Genomic DNA, 14,011 nt, shown 5'->3' on the forward strand with positions numbered 1-14,011 from the left:
GGATTCTCTTGCCAGTAGGCTACAAGTTTCTAAGGCTCTGTCTCTGTGAGCTCTAGCCCTATCTTTAGCTTCTATCGTGGGCCTGGCTGACCAACGCGCCCATGCCTCAACCTTTGAATGTGTTCGGTTGTGTAGTGAAGGCAAAATTAGATGTTCTAGTCAGTCAGTACAAAATAGACCTAGGCTAAGGCCTCAGTCTGACTGATGTTGTAGTGTTCTAGCAAGGTCTCATGTTTCCTTACATCTGAATCCGAATCCTAGGAGCGGCAAGGAATGCTGTCACTTATGTCCAGGTCTGACCCTAATTAGATGCACGCCCAATTTTGACATCCAAGACAAAGTGTCCCTTCAAGTCTAAGCATTTGCTACCTATTTTCAACAATAAGGTAAGGGTAAAGGTTAGCGTCATTTTTAGCTTTGGGTAAATGCAGCAGTTAAGCTTCACTTAAAGAGCTGCATTTGGGGGACACTGTATGTACAAGTGATGTTGAAGTTGGCTAGAAGAGCAAGGGGACACTTCGTGACGCTTATGGAAATCCGCGTGCATCTAATTAGGGTCAAACCTGGACATATCTCAATGCTGTGGAAGCTCAAGGTAAGTGACATAGTCCATAGGGAAAGGGAGAGACATTAAGTGGAAGAAGAACAAAAGGAAAGGGAGACATACGGGAAGAATTTAATCAATCTAATTTTGCCATTTCTATCCCCCAGGAAAGGAAAACCCCTTTTTTAGATAGTTCATAATAACATAGCTTGAAAAAAACATAAGGTAAACTTAAATTTAACCTGTAAAATACACAAAACTGACCCTACTAATCTTGGTCTTAAGTTCAAAATTCAAAAGAACATTTTATTATAAATGAAGTTGATATTACGGACCAAGGGAAGTTTGGCACCCAAGTTTTGCCGTTCAAACCCCAATGTTGTGAATGGCAACTAGACCCATCACCAATAACCAAACTTTTTGTTTGATGTCATCAGAGAATTGTTGACCTCGGCAAAATTTCAAACGGAACTGCCCTACTCACCATTTTGCTGGTGAGGAAGCATTACAGGAATGGTTTAATGAGCGTAACATCGAACTAGTGTATACTCCAACATATTCGCTTGATTTTAATCCTGTGGAGTAAGTGTTTAAGTAAATAAGGACTGTGAAATGACCTTTGGGAAGTCATCAACAAGCACATTGAACTTACTGCAAAAGAAGCAGTAGTGGACTACATGATGAAACAGGACAAAGAGGTGACTAATAGCATGTGATGAGAGCCTCAAATAATCAAAGCTGTAGAAACACCAGCCACACACCAGGACACCAGCGGACTCGAAAACAAGAGCTCAATGGGTAGAATTTGTGGAACGCCATTGTCCTGACATACTTGAAGCGATCATCAAGTATGCCCTTATGTTTGGCTCACTTTCAACCAAGTTGTTACCCCATGAGACTTGGGCGTTCACTAGAAGAGATGGAGGAAATGAAGCGTAATAAAGTACTGGTAAAAGGGTCAGTTCTGACAGGGCACACAGTTGTCCCCACAATGCCTGAAGAACTAACAGATCATAGAAAAAGAAAGAGGAACATGGATGGCACAGTTGGTTTGTGCATGTCCTTGCTGCATAAAGTCCTGCATTTGATTCCCGGATTTCCTATCCTTGGGCGTTCACTAGAAGAGATGGAGGAAACGAAGCGTAATAAAGTACTGGTAAAAGGGTCAGTTCTGACAAGGCTTACAGTTGTCCCCACAATGCCTGAAGAACTAACAGATCATAGAAAAAGACAGAGGAACATGGATGGCACAGTTGGTTTGTGCATGTCCTTGCTGCATAAAGTCCTGCATTTGATTCCTGGATTTCCTATCCTTGGGCGTTCACTAGAAGAGATGGAGGAAACGAAGCGTAATAAAGTACTGGCAAAAGGGTCAGTTCTGACAAGGCTTACAGTTGTCCCCACAATGCCTGAAGAACTAACAGATCATAGAACAAGACAGAGGAACATGGATGGCACAGTTGGTTTGTGCATGTCCTTGCTGCATAAAGTCCTCCGTTTTATTCCTGGATTTCACATCATTGTTTTGACTTCCTTTTAGTGTAGCTTAAGTACCTCTAAATACATGTAAAATGGAGCAATGATGGAGAGAGAGGGGGGGGGGGGGGGGTAAATGGAGCGCACCATCAAGCTCACGTTTCTCTGCTAAGTTACTGTTACAACTTGTTCACATGTCGGTCCACTGTCAGGAATTACGCTAAAATTAGAAACCGTTGGGAAACTTTCTCATTTCAAGGTCAACGATGACTTTTACTGATGTACTTTATTCCACTTTATCTCTGAAAAAAAGAACATCCACATTTTGGGGTTTTTAATTGAAACACGCCAGCTTGGCTTGGAACAAGAATCGGCAAAATACCGCAATCCAACCCAGAAAGGACAAACTTCAAACAAGATCTGCTCCAACAAATTACCTCTAGGAGCATAATAATAATTCTCCCCAATTTTACGTTTTTATGACATAAGGGCAAAATTTCCGTGTCGCTGTCGAGGCGCATTGAAAACAGTTGGGCAAACGATAAAAAAGCACTTCTCCGCTCGCATTTTAGAGCAAAACAAACAAAGAAATCGACTATTTCTATTTATAGTCTTCGACTATTTTTCGACTATTTCACTTTATGTGCAAAAGAGTACAGATAATTGTTATTTAATTCAAGTTAAGAATAAAATTTCGAGTTTTATTTCTGAACAAAGGAAAAACCAATTAAAGCACTTTCTAAAAATAAGCATCTACAAGGAAAGAATTCGTGGAGTAACTTCTTCCACCAAGTTTGAGCTATTAGTGGCATTCTGTTTTGTCATTGTTGTTCTCTTTCAGTCTCCTTTCGTTTCTGTCATCTTTGACTTTGAAATGAGAAAGATGTTGTATTGTAGTTGAATGAGTGTGAATAAATGAACTTGTTCTAGTCATAGGTCCTCCAGGCATCATGCAACCTTATGAGAGCTTCTAAAGATATGCCAAAAATTGCAATACAGAAAAAAAAGCAGGCCTAAACAAATTAAAAATAAACTCTCAGCTTAACGTTCATATCCTGCGGATGCTTGAATTCAATAACTGTGTAGCCACAAGTGTGGACCACAGGTATCACGATATTACGTCAAACTGGATTAGACCAGCAAAAAAATGCAGAAAGAAAAGATTTTCTCCACTGTTTTCCACTGGAACACGAAAAGCATCTACTGTTAAGAGCTTTAGTTAACGTGGTATGGCTGTGTAGCCGCTTTGAGCCACAGAAAGCGCACAAATAATGAAGCCTCATTTATGTTTAGGTGAGTTGAACTGGGTGGAGCCTGTGATCCAATTGAAAACCAATACCTGGTGAGCAGTCAACTGCAAAAAAACAGCTAACTTCGATGAGCTCTAAACTTGAGCACACAATATGGTCACGTGATACTGGTCAGTGGATACCTTGTCTTGACAGCTGTCAATTGACCATAAGATGGATGTCCCATCTCAAAGATATATGCTGTAAACTAGCATGATACTGGTCACATTGGCATACATGGATGGGTCGGCGTACGGATGGTCAATGACGTCATAACTACAAAACCAAAATTTCTCGCATCAGTGGGTTGCCATATTTTCTTAACTATGGTAATAATAATAATAATAATAATAATAATAATAATAATAATAATAATAATGAGCTTTATTTAATCAGGGAGCACCTTTAGCAATCTGTTCTCCCAGGTGTCCCTGACATAAATAAATACAATACTAAAATAAATGTACAATATACACAGATAAATATAAACACAAATTATGAATACGTCAAGACTATAGAATAAAATAATATGATTAAATGATTACAATAATATTTTACTAATTTGTGTTTTGAAGCTTGATACAGAGTCAGAGTTTTGAATATTTTTGGATAATGTGTTCTATAAGGTGATACTAGTGTACTTAAAGGTGCGTTACATGTATTCAGTGCTTGGTTTGGGTAAAACAAACTTATCTTTGTTTCTAGTATTACAACTGTGCATTTCTGAGTGACGTAAGTAGTTCGTATCAAGTCCTTCTAGCTGATTATTTAAGCATTTATGAGTAAGAATAGCTTTGTTGTACTTTCTTCTCTGCTGTAATGTCGACCAATTGAGCTTAGCTCGTACTGAGGCAGACGGGTTGAAATTGTCAGTCAAGAGGATAACTCTTCCAGCACGATTTTGCGGTCTCTGTAATTGTAGAGATGATGTCTCCCTGCATGTGTCGCAGACTACTTCCCAGTACTCAAATAAGGGCTGAATAGTTGACTTATACACAGTTTGAGCTGATGGTAATGTAAGGCAAGGCATTATGCATTTAAGGATACCGATTCTAGAGGAGACCTAATTGCACAAGTAGTCGATGTGACTTGTTTCTGTCGAGTACAATTCCAAGATATTTCAAGGTCTCTACTCTCTTTATTACGACCCCATTTAGCATTAATGTGCCAAATTTAACATAATTAAGTCTCTTTGGTGAACCAATGACCATGTACTCACACTTCTTAGGGTTTAACGCTAATCCATTCAATTTAATCCATCTGGATATACTTTCAAGGTCATCATTAAGCCTTCTCAGGATCTCGTCAGTATTATTACAAGAGTAATACAACACAGTGTTGTCAGCAAACATGTTAAGAGTGGAGTGAGAGATACAACAAGGGAGGTCATTTACGTAGACCAAGAAAAGTAGAGGCCGGGGCTGAGCCTTGGGAACCCCTGATAAGATGTGTTCGTTGGATGAGAGCAAACTGTTGAAAAATACATGCTGTTGTCGATTGTCGAGATATGTAATAAACCAGTCTAAATCAAGTCCAGTGACTCCAAGAGCTTGGAGTTTTCTCACCAGGATACTATGCTTTACTGTATTGAAGGCCTTTGCAAGATCAAGAAATATAGCTGCTGTAACTTGGTGCTCCGTGCGTGAGCAGAGCTCTGCTATAATGATGATTGTGCAACTGACTTTCGCTGATTTCGATGTTGCACTCCATGACAGCAAGTCAGGAATTCTTTCAAAGTATGTGGCCTTTCTTTAACAGTTACTTATATATAATAATCTTGCAGTGTAAGTGGCGTGCCTAGAATAGCAATGCTAACTAGGGGCCACCATGGTCTTGCTTGTATAATTGTGATTTGCTTGTAAGTTGTAAGTTGTTGTAAACCACTCGTGTGACTTTTTTTTAGAAATTTCGCCATGAGATGTCGGAAAGAGCAAAATTTCCCTAAAATTTCGTTACTTATGAAAACCCACAGCCAGTTATGTCATGCTTGCATTACGTTTGCTTCCTCAGAATTCTCAAAAAGTGCAGCAGAGACATGGAAGATATAGTAGTTGTATATTGCTCATTGGTAAGGCCTACACTTGAATACGCATCAGCTTGTTTTTCTGACTTGCCTAAATATTTATTAACAGCATTAAAATTAAAAAAAATGCAAAAGTGCGTGTTAGCTATATTTTGCCAGACCTTTCATATAAAATTGCATCCCAAACTTAGAATTGCTTGACGACAGAAGGTCCTCTGCATGTCAGGACTTTATTGCCTAATTACAACCTCATAAACCGTGATTCCAGGCTCCTCCCGACCTGTATTGCTTGTAACCATGGCAATACTTGGTATTTCCTCTGTTTCAATGTATTTTCTGATTATTTCTGCTCCCTGAAGTGTCTCTGAAGTGAATGATGCCAAAAACTTCGAACTATACAAGAATGTGAATCGAGGGCCTCCGCGAGCAAGGTCTCCATCCAGCTGGGATATACAAGTCCTTGAAAAGCAAAGAGTTAATCGTAAGCATTCCAGGACTACTCGAATCATCCAGAGGTTGCGGGTTACCGTTTTTGTGGCAAATTTACCTTGACCAGGAAGACCTCAAAAGCTGTTGAAGAAAGCGAAAGCTTTCATAGATCGGCAGATGCCAAAAAATGATGAGATAACGAGTAACAGGATCAGACAAAGAAACTGGAAAAGCATGGAATCTGTGTTAGTGTGGCCACAGTGCAACAAGGAAACAGCAGGGCTGTACTCTACAGCAGACCGCCTACTGCCAACTGATTCCCGACGCCAACAAAATTTAGCAGTTTGAGTTCACACAAGGTGTGTTGGAAAGTAAAGACACTTTTCACCCAGTCATTTTTACTGACGAGGGCTCAATATCCCTCCAGTGATACTCGTGCACGTGCTTCAGGATAATAAATGAGCCCACTAACCTAAAGCCTAAACCAAAGCACCCACTCAAAGTCCATGTCTGGAGAGTGATTAGCAGAAGTGGTGCCCCTACTTAACATTTCTATCTTTGATGGCATCATGGATGCTGATCTGTTTGTAACATATTGGAAAAACACTCGTTCTGTTTATCAAAGACAAACTACCCAACCATCAGTTCATGCAGGATAATGATCCCAAACATGCTTCCGAGCGAGCACAAGCTTCCTTTGAAGAAAACAACATCACTTGATGGCGTACTCCTCCAGACAGTCCTGACCTCAACCTAATTGAAGACTTGTGGCATGAACTCAAGTTCCCTTTGGAGTCCATAGTCAAGCCACATAACAAGCAGGAACTGATGCAAGGGATAAAAAGTTCTGGGAGAGGAAAGTCACGCCTGGGAAGTTTAACAAGTATAGTGTTTACGTTGTGGACAAAGTCATTCCAGCTGTGGTGGAGGCTCAAGGGGCTGCAAGAAAGTATTAAAAATAGCTCTTTTTAGAGCCAACATGCCCTTCTTCGTCGAATGCTGATTTGACATTGATGTTTAAAGGTACTTCTGAAGCCTGTGACAAATGGACTTGATGATAAATCGGGAGGCGTTAAGTTCATTAGGAGGTCGAGTCATGTCATAAAATTGGCGCTCGAGAGGCGAATGTGATTGCTGCCGAGACGTACTAACAGAATCATTTCACTATGTGGCCTCCTGCAGGGGAATCAGTGTTTACCACGAGTCTACAACACCATTGTCTCACCAGCATGTGCTTCCATCGGTGTAAGTGAAAATCTTGTCTTTAACCTGAGGGCCTTTTTCCCTTTAAATCAGCGATATCCTGAAGAAGTTCATTGTTAATGTTAAAAACTCTCACCTCCTTTTCCAATTGTCGCAACATTGACGCTAATTAGTGTTCTTTGTTTTTATCAAAGCAATGTCAGCTAAACAAGTGTGCATGTGCACGTGTTTTTGTTTTTCGGATGTAAAATAATTGAAGGTATTAAAGTAATTTAGGTCATTATGGTTTTCAGTAACTGAAATAACTATATGATGTTATATTATAAGCCAATAAACAAACCAAGTTTTTTAAAAAGGAATTTTAATGTGAGGCATAAAAATGCTCAAGGCCCCTAGCTTGATTGGCTTTAGTTACCGGTATACATACATACATACTTACTTGACCACTCCACATGAGAGCTTTTCAGGGCCAATGGAACACAGGCACGACAGAACAAAACATAAAACAACAACAATTAAGAATTCCAACTGGCCGGAGGCAAACCAGTTGGCTATTTACCAGTGCAGCTGCGAAGTTGAACCAGGGACTACCAGGAACAATTATATACTATACTAGGAGTATTTCTTCTCCCCCCTGGATGGGATGCCAGTCTACCGCAGGTTTAGCCCCAGCATTAAATTCGCCGGTAACCATTCAAATATTTGGGTGTCGAGAGGCACTGTGAGAGTAAAGTGTCTTGCCCAAGAACACAACACGATGTCCCTAGCCAGGACCCAAACTCGGACAATTCGATCCAGAGTCAAGCACACTAACTGTGAGGCCATTGATATACATTTATTTTGCAGATTCTTGTTCCAAGACAAGCTGCCGTGTTTCAGTGAAATATCTCCAGATGTGAATGATCTCGTTTTCAGAGATAAAATGGAATAATGTACATCAGTAAACCTTTTAGACGGTTTCCAATTTTTATGAGATTCCTATTCGCTGGCTAATGACATTTGACTCTGAAATGGCTTTTTTCTTTTTCCATTCGCTCGCTGAGGATGTGCTTGTTTTGTTTTAAAACTTATTTACTTGTAGCGGTCACAAATTGAACTTAAAACCTTCAGTAACTAATGATTAAACATATTGAAACCTGTTGTTGATCACTGCTTTCAGTAGAAGGTTTGTATCTTCAGGTTTTAAACCCGAATCTTGCTCGCCAGTAGTTCTTTCAAGCATTTCATTTGAGCAATTAAACTCTGACTGGCATAGAATCTCCATTCCTCCGCACAGCTGCTTACAATGTCATCTACAATCGATCACCTCAACGTACAAGAAAACACCACGCTATTCGGGAGAACTCACGAGGCAATTGGCCAACTATTTCATTGCACTTCACTACTTTCACAGTGTGTTTGTCCATGGGGTTGTTAAACTCTCGTTTAGCAACAAGTTTTCCTCTGATCGGTCGCTTCCATATGTCTTGAAAAACATGATATCCACGCACAGCTGATGTGAAAGTGTACGTTTCCATGTCCATACTTCCCTTTTTAAATGCTTGGGTGGTTACCAAGCAAACGTTTCGCATCATTCTCCTGCGCTTTTTTCGTGCAAATTCTATCGTTTTCATTTCAACTGTGGGCTTTAGCAATGAAGACAACTGTTGTCACTCACAGGGAATAGAGAAATTGATTAAAAAGAAGCTTTTAAAAGGTATTTTCAGAGTTGATTAAGCTATTAATGTCGCTGAAAATACACAACATGATCCTTCCCCGGAGACGCGTAAGATTAAAATCAAGATGCCTACGGAGGCGGATAACGCAACAAACCATGAAGAGGCTGATCAATCAAACGAGAAGATCCCAAAGAAAAGAGAATCCCGAAGAAAAAAACCAATGCGAGCACAAGGATCTCAGACTGATGACGAAGTCTTTAGTGACAGCGAGCAACACGAGCATGGCTCCTCGATGTTCAATACGAAGCTGAACGATATACAAGACAAGCTAGATAAATTACTATTTATGCTACCCGAAGTACAAGACTTAAAGATCCAAGTAGCAAGGCTCCAAAAGGGAAAGGAAGAACTTAGGGCGAGTCTCGAGTTAACACAAGCAGAAGTTGAAGGTTTGAAAGAGCAAGCCAGCGTGACCATGGCGATGCTGAAAATAACAACCGGCAAGATAACCAAACTAGAGGAGCTCGAGCACAGAGTTGTGAAACAAGAATGCTTCAACAGAAGAAATAACATCAAATTCTTCGGCATCAGTGATAACGAGCAGGAATCCCCAGAAGATACAGAAGCGGTCCTGAGAAACTTTCTTCATAAAGAAATGAAACAATCAAAGAAGCACCTTGACAATATTGAATTTGAGAGAGTTCACAGAACCCCAACCCATGTACGCGAGGAAAAAAAAATCAGCATCCAAGACCGATAATTGCCAAGGTTTCTTTCTTCAAAGATAAGCAACAAATGAAATCGCACATCAAGCACTTGCCAAGGGGAAAAGGTTTTGGGTGTGGCTGATGACTTCCCAAAAGAAGTAGATGAAATAAGAAAGGAGCTATACCCAGTGCTGAAACAGGCAAAGAGGGATCACAAAACGGCTTTCTTCAACGTCGAAAAACTAATTATTGACAAAGTTGTTTATCGAGGACCTGAAACAAAAAATTTTACACTCTACGGTCGAATAATGAACAATATTTAATTCTGTTTATGATTTAGTGCCTCTGTACTGCAGTAGGAACGCTCACGTGAATCTCAGACAGGAGAATTCGCCCCAATTGCTGCAGCTATTTATGTTTTGTGATGCATGCTGTATTAGTTTGTTTTTGTCAATGTTTTGGTTGCTTTAAGTTTTATCTCAAGAGCTCTAAATTTGAATGCTTTTCGCTTCACTTGTCTACTATGAAACCTGTTGACTGGAATTTGCGTTTCATTTTACTTTACATGTACATATGGCTTTCAGTGTTTTATCATTGAATGTTCGAGGGTTAAACAAGACGATCAAGCGACATCAGGTATTTCGATGGCAGCATTAGCAAAAATCGGATATAGTATTTTTACAGGAGACATACTCTTCTGCGCAAAACTTATTGATTGGAGGTCATGGCACTAATCACAGTCGAGGAGTAATGATTTTATTCAAGTCCAAACTTGATGTAAAAATCGAGCAAATTATATCGGACAAAAATGGGAAATACATCCTTGCTGAAGTATTGTTAGAAGGCGAAAATTTTGTTTTTCTGAATATTTACGCCCCAAATGATCAAACTCAACAGGTGCAATTCCTTAGAGGGTTATCTAATTCCGTTTTAAATAAATATGCCGGGGAAAGAATAGTCCTAGGGGGAGATTTGAATTGTGTTATGAACAAAATTGGCAAATGCGGAGGGCGTACTTTCGAACAAAAGAGGACAGTTATCCAAGAAATGAAAACTCTAATGAGAACTCACAATCTTATTGACACCTGGAGCTATAAATATCCAAATAAACAAGCATTCACGTGGAATAATCCATCCAAGAAAATCTATTGCAGATTAGACTACCTTTTTATTTCAAAAAGCATTTCAAAATGCTAATATTGTGGCAAACATTTTTTCCGATCATTCTGCTATAACCCTGTCAATGTAATTAGAAAGTAATGAAACAAAGCGTGGTCCCAGATTTTGGAAATTTAATAATTCAGTGTTAATGGTTAACTGTTACACTGGGATGATGACAAAACAAATACCTGAGTTTGTTGCCAAATACTGCAACCTCAATGACAAAGGCTTATTTTGGGAAATGATCAAAATGGAAATTAGAGCATCAACAATAATTTTAGGTAAAAATAAAGCCAAACAAAAACGAAACGAAGAAAAAGATTTGCTCATGCGACTAAACCAATTACAGGAAAAGTTAAGGTGAAATATTAGCGAGGCAACAAAAGTTGAAATGGATCGAGTTAAAAAAAAAACTAGCAAAGATTGTGAATAAAAAAACCCGAGGAGCAATGACACGTAGTAAGGCACAATGGTACGAGTTCGGTGAAAAGAACAATAAATATTTCTACAACCTAGAAAAAATAAACCATAAGAAGAAACATATGACCTCGTTAATAAAAGAACACGGTAACATAGTCCTTGAGCCTAAACAAATTTTAGAAGAAGAGGAACGATTTTTCAGAGAAATTTATCAATCCAAAATTGTCTGTCCAGAATCTGCCAATCTTGATTTTTTTTTTTGATGGCCTGAATACTCTCAAACAGGAAGAAGCGGACACCTGCGAGAGGCTGTTAACACTCAACGAATGTACCAATTTGCTGAAACAATTTATGAACAATAAAACACCTGGCTCTGATGGCTTTGATATTGAATTTTACCATTTCTTCTGAAATGCCATTGGTCCAATTATGGTTGATAGCTTTAACTATGCCTTTGAAAATGGTGAAATGTCAATCTCACAAAGATGCGGTATTATATCGCTAATACCAAAGAAAGACAAAGATAAGAAATACCTCAAAAATTGGACACCAATCTCCCAATTGAACACTGACTACAAAATTGTTACAAAGGCTTTAGCTTTACGCCTGACAAAAGTGTTACCCACGATTATTAGCCCAACTCAAACAGGATACGTAAAAGGAAGATATATAGGTGAGAGCATCAGAATCATAACAGACATGATGTCCATTACTAAAAAAAAAAAAGAAATATAAAATAGTTCATAATATTTTGTATACTGATGAAAAAGAAACAGCAACCAGATTGTTGTTATTGCCATGGCATTGATCAAACACCACTCCATTTATTTGTGGAATGTTCAATTGCTAAATCGTTTTGGAATAAATTTTCAAATTGGTACAATGCTACATGTGGAGAAAACATTGCTTTGGAGCAAAACGAAATTATATATGGTGTCTTAAGACACACATCGTCTTGTTTAACTCATAATCACCTAATCATAATTGGAAAATACAAACACACAGAAGCAAACATGAACCAAAAAAACTCTGATACTTTTAGAGCTACAATGCCGAGACTTGGCACACATAAAAAAGACATAATACTCCACAAGTTTGTGTAATATCATGGATTTTTATCGAATTCTAATTTTTTTACAAATTTAATTTTTCCAAAAATATGCATAATTTAGGGAGTCACGCGTAACATTCCCATGCACAAAATAATCATTATCTTAAAATTTTAAGATTTCAGATGTCTATGTACAAATTTGAAAGACAGACCATCTTCAGAGAAAAATAGCACTTTTTGTTCAAGTGTACAAGCATCATGCTCCATGTTTCCGTCCATGAAATCAGGAAAAAGGTCTTTCCCTCAGAGGCATAGAATGCCGTGATGGTAAAAAGCTTGTTACAATGGAATTCTCATCTTCTAAAGAGTCAGTCCTGAGAATTTTGGCGACTTTGCGTATTTCAATCCTGAGAATGAAGGAAATGTTTGATTCCCAAACGCTATGTAACATACTGCGTCTTCCAGCATTGGACCAAACATGTCAATTTCCTGCGATGTCATTCTCATCTCATAACAAAGCTAACTACTCATTTTCAGGAGAAAATATAACAAATTGAGGGCGCAAGAAGCATTTTTCCGAATCCCAAACGGTTTGTAACATTTCATTTAGGGTTTCAGGTTACATGAACAAAGAAAGCAAAAACAGCCGCGCGTCACTTCGTAAACTTTCGACCACTTTGACCGCCATTCAGTTTTAATCGAAGGGAAAACAACAGCTTTGTAACCACCCTAGATGCTTCTAGAAGCCTTTTGTTATGTAACAAGCGTCGTACACGTGCGCTAAGTTCGGTAAAACACGTGAGATTGTGAAAGGTCAACGCGAGCACACAAGATTCAGTATGCAACAATGGAGCGTAAAAATAATGCAGAATCAATGAGAAAATGGAGAGAGAAGAAAGAAGAAAAGAAAAAGGTCTCAAAGAAAAAATGTTGTGAGAAAAACAAGGTAAAAATTTCCCAGATGTATGTCGAGAAAAAATCCACAATGGCCGAAGAGAAGAGAACACGTGCGTCACTTAATAGGGGTTGCCGCAACGGGGCAGCTACCACTACTGCCAAAACGTCAAGTGCAGAAAGGGTAAGAAAGCTTCGCCAGAAAAAAGCCGCAGAAAAAGAGGAAGAAGAACGAAGAAAACGGCTTAGCAAGGAAAGATCTAAGAGATATTGTGACAAGAAATGAGCTGGCGTACTTACAGGACAATCCGTGATGCCGACAGTTTCGCCCAGAAGTTCTTCCAGTACTTCCGCATTCCAAAGCCGTATGGCAAAAAAGAGAGCTGTGGACAAAACCAAAAACGTTTTACCCAAAACGCAAGAGAAAAAGGTTGAAATTGTAAAGAATCTGGTATGTAGCCCTCAAACAAGAAAAGCACTGCATGAGAAAGGATTGGTAACATCTCCCGAAGAGGAAAAAGAGGTTGAAGCGTTGAGGGCAATGGCAACTGATTTAAGTGGTGCAATAAACGTCCTGAAACACGACAAGAAAAAAGAGAGCCAGGCTGCTTTTTTTTCATCTTTTCAGGCTTTTACCAGAAGAAAGCTCGGAGAATGGGTCAGTCAAGTGGAAGCACTTTGAGTATGTGTCATCTGGGGAACAGCAGAAGAAGATCGCCCTTGTGCAGAAGGAAACTTCGCCAAAAAAACTTTTCCAGTATTTAATTGAGTTGCTAGACACCTATCCACATCACCAGTTCATGGCCATTTGGCAAAGAAAGCAGCTTGATGATCTACTGGAAAATCTTCCACTTGGTCATGTTGTTTGCATCCATGATTATTCAGAGAGTTATGCCTGCAGGGGACAAAACGAAATACAATCCCAGTATTTTGATGTCAACAAAGCTAGCCTTCACATCACTGTAATGTTCTGCCATGCTGCCATGGAAGCTGATGGGAAGGAGAGCACTGCAGAGGAACCAGTTGTAATCAAGGAACATGCGTTTGTTATCAGTGATGACCCTGTGCAGGATTTTGACTCAGGACATCATGCACAGTCACTCATTGCAAAATACCTAACTGAAGATCTTAATGTAACAGTAGAGAAAATGCACCA

At 39.2% G+C, this 14,011-nt stretch overlaps 1 pseudogene; it reads left to right on the plus strand.

Moving 5' to 3' along the window:
- Nucleotides 1-12,808: 12,808 nt before the first annotated feature.
- LOC138037097 (uncharacterized) overlaps nt 12,809-14,011 on the plus strand; it is a 1,702-nt pseudogene continuing 499 nt past the window's right edge.

The sequence above is a fragment of the Montipora capricornis genome, chromosome 2 (genome assembly GCF_036669925.1).
Source record: "Montipora capricornis isolate CH-2021 chromosome 2, ASM3666992v2, whole genome shotgun sequence".
NCBI lineage: Eukaryota > Metazoa > Cnidaria > Anthozoa > Scleractinia > Acroporidae > Montipora > Montipora capricornis.